This window comes from Monodelphis domestica, chromosome 1 (assembly GCF_027887165.1).
Source record: "Monodelphis domestica isolate mMonDom1 chromosome 1, mMonDom1.pri, whole genome shotgun sequence".
Classification (NCBI taxonomy): domain Eukaryota; kingdom Metazoa; phylum Chordata; class Mammalia; order Didelphimorphia; family Didelphidae; genus Monodelphis; species Monodelphis domestica.
The window spans coordinates 561,815,322-561,827,734 of record NC_077227.1 but is presented as its reverse complement, the minus strand read 5'-3'; the positions used below and the strand labels follow the sequence as shown (position 1 = coordinate 561,827,734).

The window sequence follows — 12,413 nt, the reverse complement described above, 5'->3', positions numbered from 1 at the left end:
AGGAACTTTGAACCCAGAAAGATTATTTTTGGGTTGTTTTAAAGATGGCACTTCTCACAATACTTATATCATATAATCTTGTGTTAAGAACTGTCCTGTGTGCCTGCCTATCTGTCACTCTTTCATATGACATTTCTACCCATTTCACTTTTACTTCATTTCACATAGCTACAACTTGAAGGCTAAGGTATTGTCTCCATCAACATATTTAACTATTAAAAAAAGTTAACTATAAAAAAATTATTAGAATTATATTAAATACTCTATCAACAATAAATTCCATAAAGTAAAATAGATAATTTCTGTGCATATAATCACATATCTAGTCTTAATAATAGCTTATTCTTTCAAAAAATCCATGATTTTTTTATTAGGAGAACTCCTCCTAATGCTCTCCATTGCCTTTGGGATTTCTGTCCCTGCAAATGCTCCATTTGGAGCTATTAAACATCTAAGAGGCATTTCCTTGATTATTTTTCCTGGATACCAGCACTATTAGGTTTCATTCTTGATGCATGATCAGCCCTAATCCTTTCCAGAGCAGTAATGTTTTAGATAATGCCTTTTATATCACTTTCATACAAGCCAATGAAACTTGTCTTTTTCAGGCTTCTAACATCATGATGGTCCATGATTCATACCTATACAGAATCTTTGATACCACATAGGTTTTAGCAAGATAAGTTTTCAAAACAGGTCACAGTTTGGGATCTCAAATGTATTATTTGCCTTGCCAAATATAATCTAAACCATTTGGATCTTTGAAGATTAAAAATGAAAGAGATAATAAGCAATTAATTTTAATCTGAACATTTGGAGCCTGTGCTAGAATAACCTCCTCTACTATGGAAAAGTGCTTTTGGGGATAGTCATACAAAATATTAGTATTACTTTAACTAGAAATATCAGAGGAAGAAGCAGGGATTATAATTAGTTATGATCGCCCCCCATAAAAAATCTAAGGACTTCAAATGATACTGACCATTCCAAAATATTCCATCAAAATCCATATTACCTTTGAAGCATTTTAACTACCTTATTTTTCATAGATAATTTACTATTGGAACTAGGTATGAATTTATATAATGATGATGCCAGACTATATTTAATTTATCCAGATTAATGTCAATACATTTTAAATTTTTTTTCTTAAATTCATCAGTCCAGTTTCTCTCTCTCTCCCACCTCACCTCAAGAAGGCAGGTAATATGATATAGGTTGTACATATATAATATAATACATTTTCCATGTTTGTCACATTACCAAACAAGAGATATATTGTTTCTACTAGAGAGAACCCCTGTGAGAAAATAAAATGAAGAATAATATGCTTCAATCTGCAGTCAGACTCCATCTGTTCCTTTTATGGGGGCGGATATCCTTTCTTTTTGTCATGAATCCCTTGGAGTTGTTCTGGATCTTTGCCTTGTTGATAATAGTTAAGTCATTCATTTTGGGAAGCAACTCCTATGGAAGTATGAAGTAGCAACTGTTTGTGCAGGATCTAAAGACTCTACATCTTTAGCAATCACACTTACTGACAACCCAGAAAAAAAAAGTAAAGTTTTTGTCTTCACAATCCTTGACATTGCCAAATGGTTCCACATTAGAAACAGAAACAGTTTTATCAGTGACAAGGACATTAAAGAAGTTCCATTACCACATGCTTTTCATTGCACTATAAAAACTGAGTGGGACCTTTCCATCTGACTTTACAACTGAAATCTAACATATTACCTTGCAAATAGTAGGTTCTTAATAAATTTTTGTTGTTTGATTATGTGTTATTTGCTCCATTTGAACATGGGCCTCTTGAGAACAGATGCTGTTTATTTCGGTGTTTCTAATTGTTATGCACAGGACTTAGCACAGTGCTTTGCACATAATTGGTTAATAAATATTTCTTATTTATTTGGGGGAAATATTTGATAAAAAAAGAATTCATGCTGCTCTTAAAATTTTACCTATTTTGAAGAGGTAGATTAAAAAAAGAATATTTAAATGTATTCAGGATAAGCTGAAGACCTTTCCTCAAATAATAATTACTAATAACTCCATTTCAATTCAGCAGGAATTCATCAGTGAAGTGATTTGGTGATCTTTTTTTGGCACTGTACTTTCCAATATTTTTATCAAGGACAATTTGTTCAACAGAATAGTTATCAAACTTTCAGGAGACACAGATCTGGAAGAATTAGAGTACAAAAACTTCTTGCCAACCTAGTGCATATTATGATAATAATAAGATGAAATTCCACTAGGATAAATTTAAAAACACATACTAAAGATAAAAGAAATAAATGGAACAAGTATAGAAGAAAAGAGTCATGGTTACAATGCAGTTTGTCTGAAAAAAAAAAAAAGATTTGGAGACTAGAGTGGAGTGCAGGCTCAAATTGAACAAATGTAAAAGCTTCCAGAAAGGTGTCACCCTGAGCTACTTTGAACGGCACTGTTTCCCAGAGAAAGAGTCTGATAGTCTTTTGTTGTTCTCTCCAGGTAAAACCATGCTTGGAGTATTAGTTCTGGGTGCAACAATTTTAAAAAGGGTATTAATGAGCAAGAGAATATCCAAATGAGGACATCCAAGATGATAATGGTTCTTGAATATGTAACGTAGGAAGAGCATTTTTTAAAATTTACAACATGTAGCCTAAAAAAGAGACAATGGAAGTATGACATGGTATCTGTAGTGAAGTATTTGAAGCACTCTTAAATAGGAAACGTGGGAAGGGTTAATAGGTAGGGAATCTGAGAAAATACATTTGCTTTACTCATCTTCCCTGTCTAATTTATCTGTAACCTTTAAGAAAAAGGGTAAATCTATTGTAACACTATGTATCTTTATTGTGGTGGTTTTTATCCATTTTATTTTGCACTTGTACGGTGATGGATATAATTATGTACTTTTAAAAATGTACCTTATATTTCAGTTGTCTTTTCAGTTTTGCTGAGCTTCTTTTAGATATCAAATATCTTCCTCCTGAAAAAAACTTAGTTTTTAAAACAAATTAATGAGCTCTATAATTATGCTGACAGATAATTCAATAACCATAATTAACATTACTATTAAGCCATTCTACTAGTTGACCTACTAAAAATTTGGTTTTGACATTGAATACAATGTGATGGGAAAAAAAAGTTTTCAGTAATAATCAAATATTTAAAAATCTAAATCAGATGGCTTATAGAATAGCAAATTCATTATTAATTATTTTTTAATCAATTAGAATCATACTTCTCTAAAAGGCCAGAAAATCTCTGAATAAAGTGTTCATAAATGTAGTATTTGAAAAATTATAGAAACTAAAATCATTTCCAAATGACATTTAGACAAATGAAATTATTATTGAGTACATTTAACATTTTTAATTGTCAACAATTAAGTCATAGCATTGATCTTTAATTAAGATTTTGGTTTACATATGATTTGCAACACGTATTAAAATAGAAGTTTCCTCTCAGTCCTAGCATTCTAATATCAATACTAAAATGATGATTTTTCTATTTAATGTCCATTAACCTTTGATGTACAACCTTGATATTAAGGTTAATTTTCATGATCCAATTATATGGAGTTAGGCAAATCCTGTGAATTTAACGTAGAGTATTATATAACAATTTTCAATAACATTCTTTTTTTTTTGCTTTTGGTTTAAGATTTTTGATCCATGTTGGATGGATCCTCTAATAGAGGAATTACAGGATGATCCAGGTTAGAGTCATACATATTGAAAAGACATGGATAAATTTTGATCTGTACTTTGGAATGAGTAGTTATATCTATGAGATTACAAAACCATCAAAGTACCAAATGTAGCATTCACTTTATTAAAAAACCAATTTTTGGAGAACCAGAATAAAAAATAAAGCATCGACCATGAGTAAAACTTCATCTTTATTTAATGATTCTGAAGATACTTCAGGATGCTGTGATTCCTGCAGAGCATTTGTATGAATATTAACTATTGTATAATACTGCCTTCAGGCAGTTTCAGAGAATTGCCTGGAGCACTGAGTTTATACTATAAGCAGAGAAGGTAAAGAAAGTCAATATATTTATGCTGCTTCATATTTTCAAAATTAATTTTAAAGCAAATCTCTGATTTTGAATTGTTTTCTTGATTACTCGTTAATAAAGAACACACAATATCTAGTCAAACACCACCTAGGTAGCTTGACTCTCTTTCTGAAAATCTGAGAAGTCTAGCAAAATGATAATATTACATAGTTGGATAAAACTTCACTCTTGAAACCAGAAGGACCTGAGTTCAAGTCACACCTCTGATACATGTTGACTGAGTGACTATTGGCATATTATTTAATCCATCAATACTCCACACAACTTCTAAGACTATCAATTATAAAGGATTTGCCCATGGAAGGTTTAAGTGGTTCAGTGGATTGAGAACCAGGTCTAGAGATGGGAAATCCTGGGTTCAAATCTAGCCTCAGATACTTCCTTAGGTGTTTGACCCTGGGCAAGTTACTTAATTTGTCTATCCTTTACCCCTCTTCTGCCTTGGAATCAAATAAACAGTATTGATTTTAAGACAGAAAATAAGGCTTAAAAAAAAGAAGAATTTGCCAACCTCCATTGATAAAGATAGGTTTGTTTTTTTTTTTCATTTGGGATTTCCACATGCCAGTGAAATCGAGGGTCAGTCCTTAATCTGAGTTAATGAAGGAGTAATTTAAAGCCAAAGAATTTTATATTCTTCCTTATGACCTTTTTGTTTCAGAATGTGCCTATTTGCTGGAAATAAAAAAATAAGATGTAAATTCTGCATTCTAATATCTTAAAACAACAGAGCAGTGATATACCATATATGTGTGTGTATTTAACTATAATATAAATTAATATTTAAAAGCATGATGTGTCTCCTTTTCACTGGCTATAAAATAGGGATGAGACCCGTATTGCTAAAGTCACAAAGCTGTGAAGAAAGCACTTTGTGAATAATCAATAAAGAAGGGGAGCCTAGGTGGATAGAAAACTAGACCTGGAGACAGGAGATCTAGAGTGCAAACTTCCTAGCTGTGTAATCCCAGGTCAGTGTGGGCAAAGTATTGGCACTGTGCCTAGGTGGCAGGCAGGGAGTTTCCCTGTGTCTCCTCTTCCCAGTACCCGAGGACATTTTTTATATGCCCCACCCATCTCAGCTGCCCAAAGCTAGCACTTTCTCCATTTCCTCTTTTGGGTAATTTGACAGCTTGAATTTGCCTCTGGGCAGTTGAACTTGAAAACCTTAAGTCAAAGTTGCCCTAGGTAAATCATTTGATTCCAGGTGCCTAACCTTTAAACACTTCTGCCTTGGAAACAATTCTTTGAACTGATTCTAAAATAGAAGTAGGAGTTTTTAGAAAGGAGTAAATTAAGTTCTTTGTAAAAGTCAGTATTATTGCTGATAGAAAATACTATTGTTATTATTATAAAATAGTTTGGGCCAAAATGTTTGAGTCATAACTTGTTGATTTGTTTGTTTTTCACCCATCTCTCTTATTTTTACTTGAAGAAAACTGTCACTTGCAACCTCCTCATCTTTTTCAAAGTGAGTTTTTTAATTGAATATAAAAATATAAATTCCTTTATCAATTTAAGAATTTACATGAATGTAAAGTGATCTCTTCTAAATTCTTTCAGTTCTCCCTTAGAGGAAAGCCCTTCACCAAAGGGCACACTAGGCAAGAGTTATAAATAGCTACTATCTGGAAAAGAGTAGGAACTTAAAAGTTTATTGGTTTAATGATTGATTGCTTGATTCTACACCAGAATCAAAAATATGACCTGATTGATTACCTTCCTTGAAACTTAGAATGCTTGAAAGATATCTATCTATTATTATGTTTTCTGTACTCCCCAGTTTTGTGTACCATGTCTTATTCTTGTTACTAGACCTGTTTCCTTCAGCCTTTTCTTGATTTCCTCTTTTACAGAAATTTTAGGGAAATGCAACCTGAAAACATCTTTTAAGATATAACCAAATAGAATGTAGGGTAAATTGCCTATATAATTAATTCTGTTTTTCATGAAAAGTCTTATGTAATGATAACTATTTTATGACAGATGATCAGAACTGGGAGACAATGGGTATATGATTGGGGCATTAAACGTTAAATGATTACTCTATTGCAAATCTTAATAATATGGAAATAGATTTTGAACAATGAAACATGTATAACCCAGTGGAATTGCTCATCAGCTCAGGAAGGGGGGGAGGGAAAAGGGGAGGAAAGAACATGAATCATGTGACCATGGAAAAAATATTCCTAATTAATTAATTAGAATAAAAATAAATAAAAGTTTTTTTTTAATTAAAAAAAGAACTGGGAGAGATTTTAAGGAATAACCAATCTAACCTTTTAAACCTTTAAACAACAGAAACTGAAATACATAGAGGGAATGTGACTAATCTAAGGTCAGACAACTATTAAGTTGGAGATGTGGAATTACAAGATTTGTCACTTTACAGTGAGAAAAGTGCAATGAATTGGATTTCATTGGCACTCAAGAAATCTGTTTCCCAAGGGTAAAACTACAAATATCTAGTAATAGAATCCATTATGTATACTCACTGGCACTTTTTTATCCTTTGATCTTCTTCTGAGGTATTTTGGAATCCATTTAAGAAAGATAAGCTCTACTGTAATTTATCAGACATAGACCAAGCTTTCTTGTTTTCCTTTGGCTGAGATTAAAAAAAAAAAAAAACCTTTTGTTTCTTTTTTCCTTAGATCTTTCTCAATGATTTCTTCTATGTTCATTTGCCTCTATTTCCTTCTTCATTTACCCATTTTGTTGATATTTCTATTTATATTCCTAAATAAATTCCTTAAGATTGGCGATAACAACAACAACAACAACAATCAGTGCTTGATTAATCTTTGCATTTTCTTGGCAAAAGCTATGCTTCCCAATGTGTAATTGATAATATTCTAAATATTCAGATAATTATTGGGTAGATCCCATTTTTTCTAAAAACAACAAACTACACTGTTAAACTGAGTCATTTAAGTTTTACATTTTTACTGGATCCCTATTATTTGGGCAAGGTGGGGTGGAGTGGAGAATTATAATGAGGCTGCTTAACCTGGGATCCCTAAACTTAAACAAAATATTCTAATAATTTCATTTTAATATAAATGTTATCCTTTATAATCCCATGCATTTATGCTATGCATTCTTTAAAATTCCAAGATGACTTTCACCAGTCTGAAGAAAGGGGTTCATGACAGCAAAAGAAGTAAAGAAAAAAGCTTTAGAATTCATGATTTAAGGGGTACATTGGTCTATAACTGGAATTTCAATAATGTAGGAACATAACTAGTATGAAGAAGGCCAGCAATGTAGTCTAGATGCACTGGTAAGGTGTGGCTTATCCATGGTCACACAGCTACTGTGTCAAAGAAAGCATTTTAATCTGACCTTTCCCAATCTGCCTCCTAGAAACCCTTCCTTTCTATAATTTATTACATATTATGCTATATATAATATATCCTATATTATCATTACTGTATTATAGCACAAAAACTGGCTTTTTAAAATCAAAATCTCATATGTAAGATGTTTGGTTTTTTAACAATTTCAAACTAAAAATTTGGGAGGGAGAAGAGAAATTTATAAAATACATCAAAATTTCATTTGAAATTTAGTGCAGTCGTAATTTAACTATTTATTTTCATTAATAAATTGGGCAACTATCAGAATTTCCTTCCCAAAGGGAGATCCTTATAATTGGAACCAAAGGGAGTGAGCTTGATTTTTATGGGTTGTTTTTTTTTTATTTTATTTTTTTTGCTTTCTAATAATATTCTCACGTAATTCAGAAGCCTTAAATCCCAGAGTTGGAAGAAACCTTGAAGAGATCATTTAATCTAATAAATAATTAATCAAAATTCATTTTCAATATCCCCTACAAACAATCCTCCTACCTCCAGCACCTCTAATGACAGATACTTCTCCATCCTAATGAAACTTCTTCCATTTTTAGATATCTCGAAATTTGATGAAGTCTTTCCTTTCTAGAAAATGAAATTCTCCTTTTTTTCACCTTTCATAACTTATTCTTACTTCTTCCCTCTAGTAAAAAACATAGCTGTCCCCTTTTCTCTCCCATGAAATTAGTCCTCAAAATACTTGAATACAATTCTAATCCCAACCTCCCCCACAGCTATTAAGTCTTTTATTATATGGATAAAACATCCAAAATCCTTCAAATAATCCTCACATGCCAGCCTACTTTTCCAGTCCTGTTATAATCTTTGTCCATCACCTGTACCTTGCTCCAAATTTTACACACACACACACACACACACACACACACACACACGAAGGGCACCATGTATCCATGGGGTGGGTATGTTAGATTCCTGGTTTAAATATTCTTTTAGATTGAAGAGATGATATTGTTCACTTGTTTTCCTCAGTATTGTTTAGTAACACATGGAACTGAATCAAATGGCAGACTTAAATTTCTGTAAATAGACCATTTTTGTTACCAATTGTTTTCTCCTTATATGTTATGATAAAAGATGCAGTGCTCAAGGAATACAGCAAGAAGGAGATCTGAATTTCACTTCTTTCATGGACTTGGCAGGCCTGAAGTCAATGAGTGATTTATTCAAAAGTACATAGAAACAGACTGGTCATACTCAATTCCCTGTTTGAGATGCCCTGTCAGTTCTAGAGAATTTCTGAGAATGAAGCAGTGACCGAGTATTTTCTCTAGAAAATACTGGCAATCTTTGTGGTATGTAGTTTCTTTTTCTTACAAATATGAGTGCTTCAGAAATATCTGAAATCCACTATTCCATAATTGGATTGTTGCATTGTTTTGTGATACCCCAGTGCAAGAAGTGTTTTCTCTCTGCTAGAATTTATTATCATGTAACCTAGTTTGACAGCATCACGGAGCCAAAAGAAGTAATTTTTAAAGGCAAGCTATTATGTTTCTTATTCATCTTTTCTCCCTTATAGTGTTTCCTACTTAATTACATTATCACCCAGGTGTAAACATTTCTAAAATATCTATACCTTTTAGTGTGACTTTCAGGGGAAAGCCAGGATTTCAAAATGCAAATAATTTTAAAAGGTTCCTTGTATTTTAGAATGTATTTTAGATATTTAATTATATTCTTTTTTTTTTTTTTACAAAATGCTTATAGTGAATATGATACTTTAGATTTCAGACCTTGAAAGGTAGAGACAGTAGAGACAGAATAAAAACTACCTCAAAACTATGGGAGGAAATGTTCAAGTTGTAAATGCAATTTCAGAATCTCTTCTACGGTCAGAATTGCTAATAAGAAGTTAGCCAGATTAATATTAGTAAACAAAACATCTTTATATATTTTATATTTTACAGATATTATATTATATATATATAAGTATAAAATCATAATAGTTAAGAGTCAACATAGTACAGCATAATACATCTATAGATTCAATAGATCTTAAAGATAACAAAACCTGGGTTCAAATTGTGCCTTTCAAATGTATTAGTAGTTTGTGCAAGTCATAAATGCTTTTAATTCTTTAAAAAATCCTTTAATAAAATAATGTGTTACAGAAGAATTGCTTATCTGAATTCATGAAAGAAATTTCCAGAGCTCCAAGGAAGCTCTCAACACTGATGGTTTAGATACCTTTTCTAGGATTACAAATAAATAAATTATAAATATAAATAAGACATATAAACATGTTTGCATAAACCAAGTTATTATTGAACTATAAAATAAGATTTATTTCTGTGCTTATTTATGTAAGATAGTGAAGGAACCTGGAGTCTGTGCCATATGAAGATGAGATGAAGGAAATGGGCACAATTTTAGGCCAGTAGAAGGTAAGAATTGATGGAAATATAGTAACTGTCTTTAAGAAAATTTTAATGAAATGTGACTTAAGACACTTATCAGCAGTATGACCCTAAACAAGTCACATAACCTAGTATTTACCACTTCTGCCTTCAAATCAATGTTTTTATAAGACAAAAGGTAAAGGAAGATCTGTCATATGTAAGAGTGATGAGACATGGTTTCCACCTGGTGGAGCTGAGGAAATAGAAGTAATGAATGGAAATCACAGAGTTATCTTTTGTTTTACTAGTCAGGTCCTAACAATCATAAGGAACCCAAAGTAGAATGAAATGCCTATTTTCATGGGGGCCACATAATTGTAGGCTACAACCCACCAAAAGCATTTAAGGAGAGAGGTATACAACGCATTGAAGATATAAAAGTGATTCCTGTTCAATTACTGGTTGGAAAATGTGACCTCTAAAATATCTTCCAACTCCTTAATTCTGAGATTCTGTGATAATTCATTCTATTCCATTCTATTATGGGGAGGGTTGAAAGGCTGGCTGGAGGCTTCTGGTTTGGGGTAATAATGAAAGGAGATATTCATATACTATCTAACACTTAATAACAACAATAAAAATATGAAATTGAATAAAATAAAAACTCTTTCTTGTATCTGATTAACTTTAATGAAAGAAGGAAACCAGAGTTTCCCCAGGTTGAAATTAACTAACTCAGCTAAACTTTGAATCTAATTAGATTCAAAATTCACCCACCTAGGCGTGGGATTGATCCTTATATAGACCAATCCCATGTCAGGAAGTGGAAGGCGTGGTCACTCCCCCAGGTCAAGATTGGTCCATTGAGGACCAATCCCATGCCAAAAAGTAAGGGGAGGGACCCCTGGGGCATGCTGGGGGATGCAGTTCCCCAGGCTACAACACTTTAAAACCCACAAACACAACTTTAATTAGCCTTAGCATGAAAAAGATATTCAGCAAGGATACAGCATTGATTCAAGTGGATGCAACTTCCCTGGCTTCATGTTGGAGATGGTGACCTGATGCTCAGAAATGTGTACAATCTGAGGGAAAAGATTCTGACTTCTCATTTAATAACTTTTATGCTTTGGCCACTAGGAGTATACATCCATGGTTCAAAACTCAGCTTCCTACTCCATTATCTCTACCCTTTCACTGGACCAATTATGTCTTAAGGACAATTTAAATACCTTTAAGGGAAAAATTAGTTTGTTCGACAGTGGGATAAATTTTACTCATATGGCATACCACCTAAGGACTTTTAAATTGCATATTGAACCTTCCACCATTAAATAAGCTAAAGACTGTTATTAGACGACAGTTCGAAGATCAGGGATTCAGAGTCCTGAATAGAAAACAGTGGAAGAATAAAATGAATATATTAGGAAAGCCCTAGCTGTCTCCAGTGCTTGAAATATTCTCCTTCTGCACCTTCATCTATTAGAATCCATGATTTCATTTCATTCTAATCACATGTGAAGGTAAATAGGTACCTCAGTAAATAGAGAGACAGGTCTAGACATAGGAGTTTTAGAGTTCTGTCTGGCTTGAGACACTTCCTAGATGCATAACCCTGAGCAAGTCACTTAACCCCAGTTGCCTAGCCTTTAATGCACTTCTACCCTGAAACCAATACCCAATAACAATTCCAAGAGAAGGGTTTAAAAGTAAGCATTAAAAAAAAAAAAGCCTAAGCACACCTGCACCTGGTTTTGTCCAATCTTCCATCTGCTAGTGCCTTCTAATTTAGGCTAATAAACTGATTTTATTATCCTGCTTTCTTTCTTTTGTTCTTTTTTTTTTTCAGAAAATAGTAGGTTTATCTTTAAACTGTAAATATTTATGATAATTCTATTAAGAGGGTTCAAAGTCTAATTTATTAGATCAAAATTTAGCTGCATAATATAGGATGATGAGTTTTTAAAAAAGGGTATCAGTGCCTTAACTTTTTCTATTTTCCATTTATGTTTTTTTCCTATTTTCTATGTATCTTATATATGCTTATATACTTATTTACATGTTGCTTCCTACTTTTAATGAAAGCTTCTTAAGAGCCAGGACTATTTCTTTTTTTTACTTAACCCTTACCTTCTGTCTTAGAATCTATTTAAGGATCTATTCCAAGGCAGAAGAGCAGTTAAGGGCTAGGCAAGTGGGGTTAAGTGGCTTGCTTAGGGGTAACCCAGCTAGGAAACATTTGAGGCCAGCTTTGAATCTAGGCCCTCCAAATTCCAGCACTGGTTTTCTCTCCACTGATCTCCCCAAAAGATCTATTTTTACTTTTTCTTTGCATCATGCTGCTACCCTATCATCAATAATTTTGCCACAATACTTGGCACAAAGTTAGCACTTAAATGCTTCTTAAATGATAAAAGAGATAATGTTATTCACCTCCATTGGCCTCTGCTACCACCTCTGCTAAATGAAGGATTTTAAGAGGTTTCTTTCAGGTTTTTATATTTTTTACTTCTTTTTTTTCATTCAATGACAATTTTATTCACATCTGAAAATATGAAATTCCACAGATTCTTTATAATTGGCAGCAAGGAGTTACAATGGATGGAGTACTGTACT

General features: G+C 32.6%; 1 protein-coding gene and 1 long non-coding RNA gene across 3 annotated transcripts in view; one reads left to right on the top strand and one right to left on the bottom strand.

Annotated features, from left to right (window-relative positions):
* Positions 1-12,413, top strand: part of CSMD1 (CUB and Sushi multiple domains 1) — a 2,624,761-nt gene that overhangs the window by 1,323,010 nt on the left and 1,289,338 nt on the right. The gene's annotated exons all lie outside the window — the stretch shown is intronic.
* Positions 1-12,413, bottom strand: part of LOC103101691 (uncharacterized) — a 187,585-nt gene that overhangs the window by 26,574 nt on the left and 148,598 nt on the right. The window contains exon 3 of the long non-coding RNA XR_008917587.1: positions 2,922-2,983. This is a non-coding gene — a long non-coding RNA (uncharacterized LOC103101691). The remainder of the gene's footprint in view (positions 1-2,921; positions 2,984-12,413) is intronic.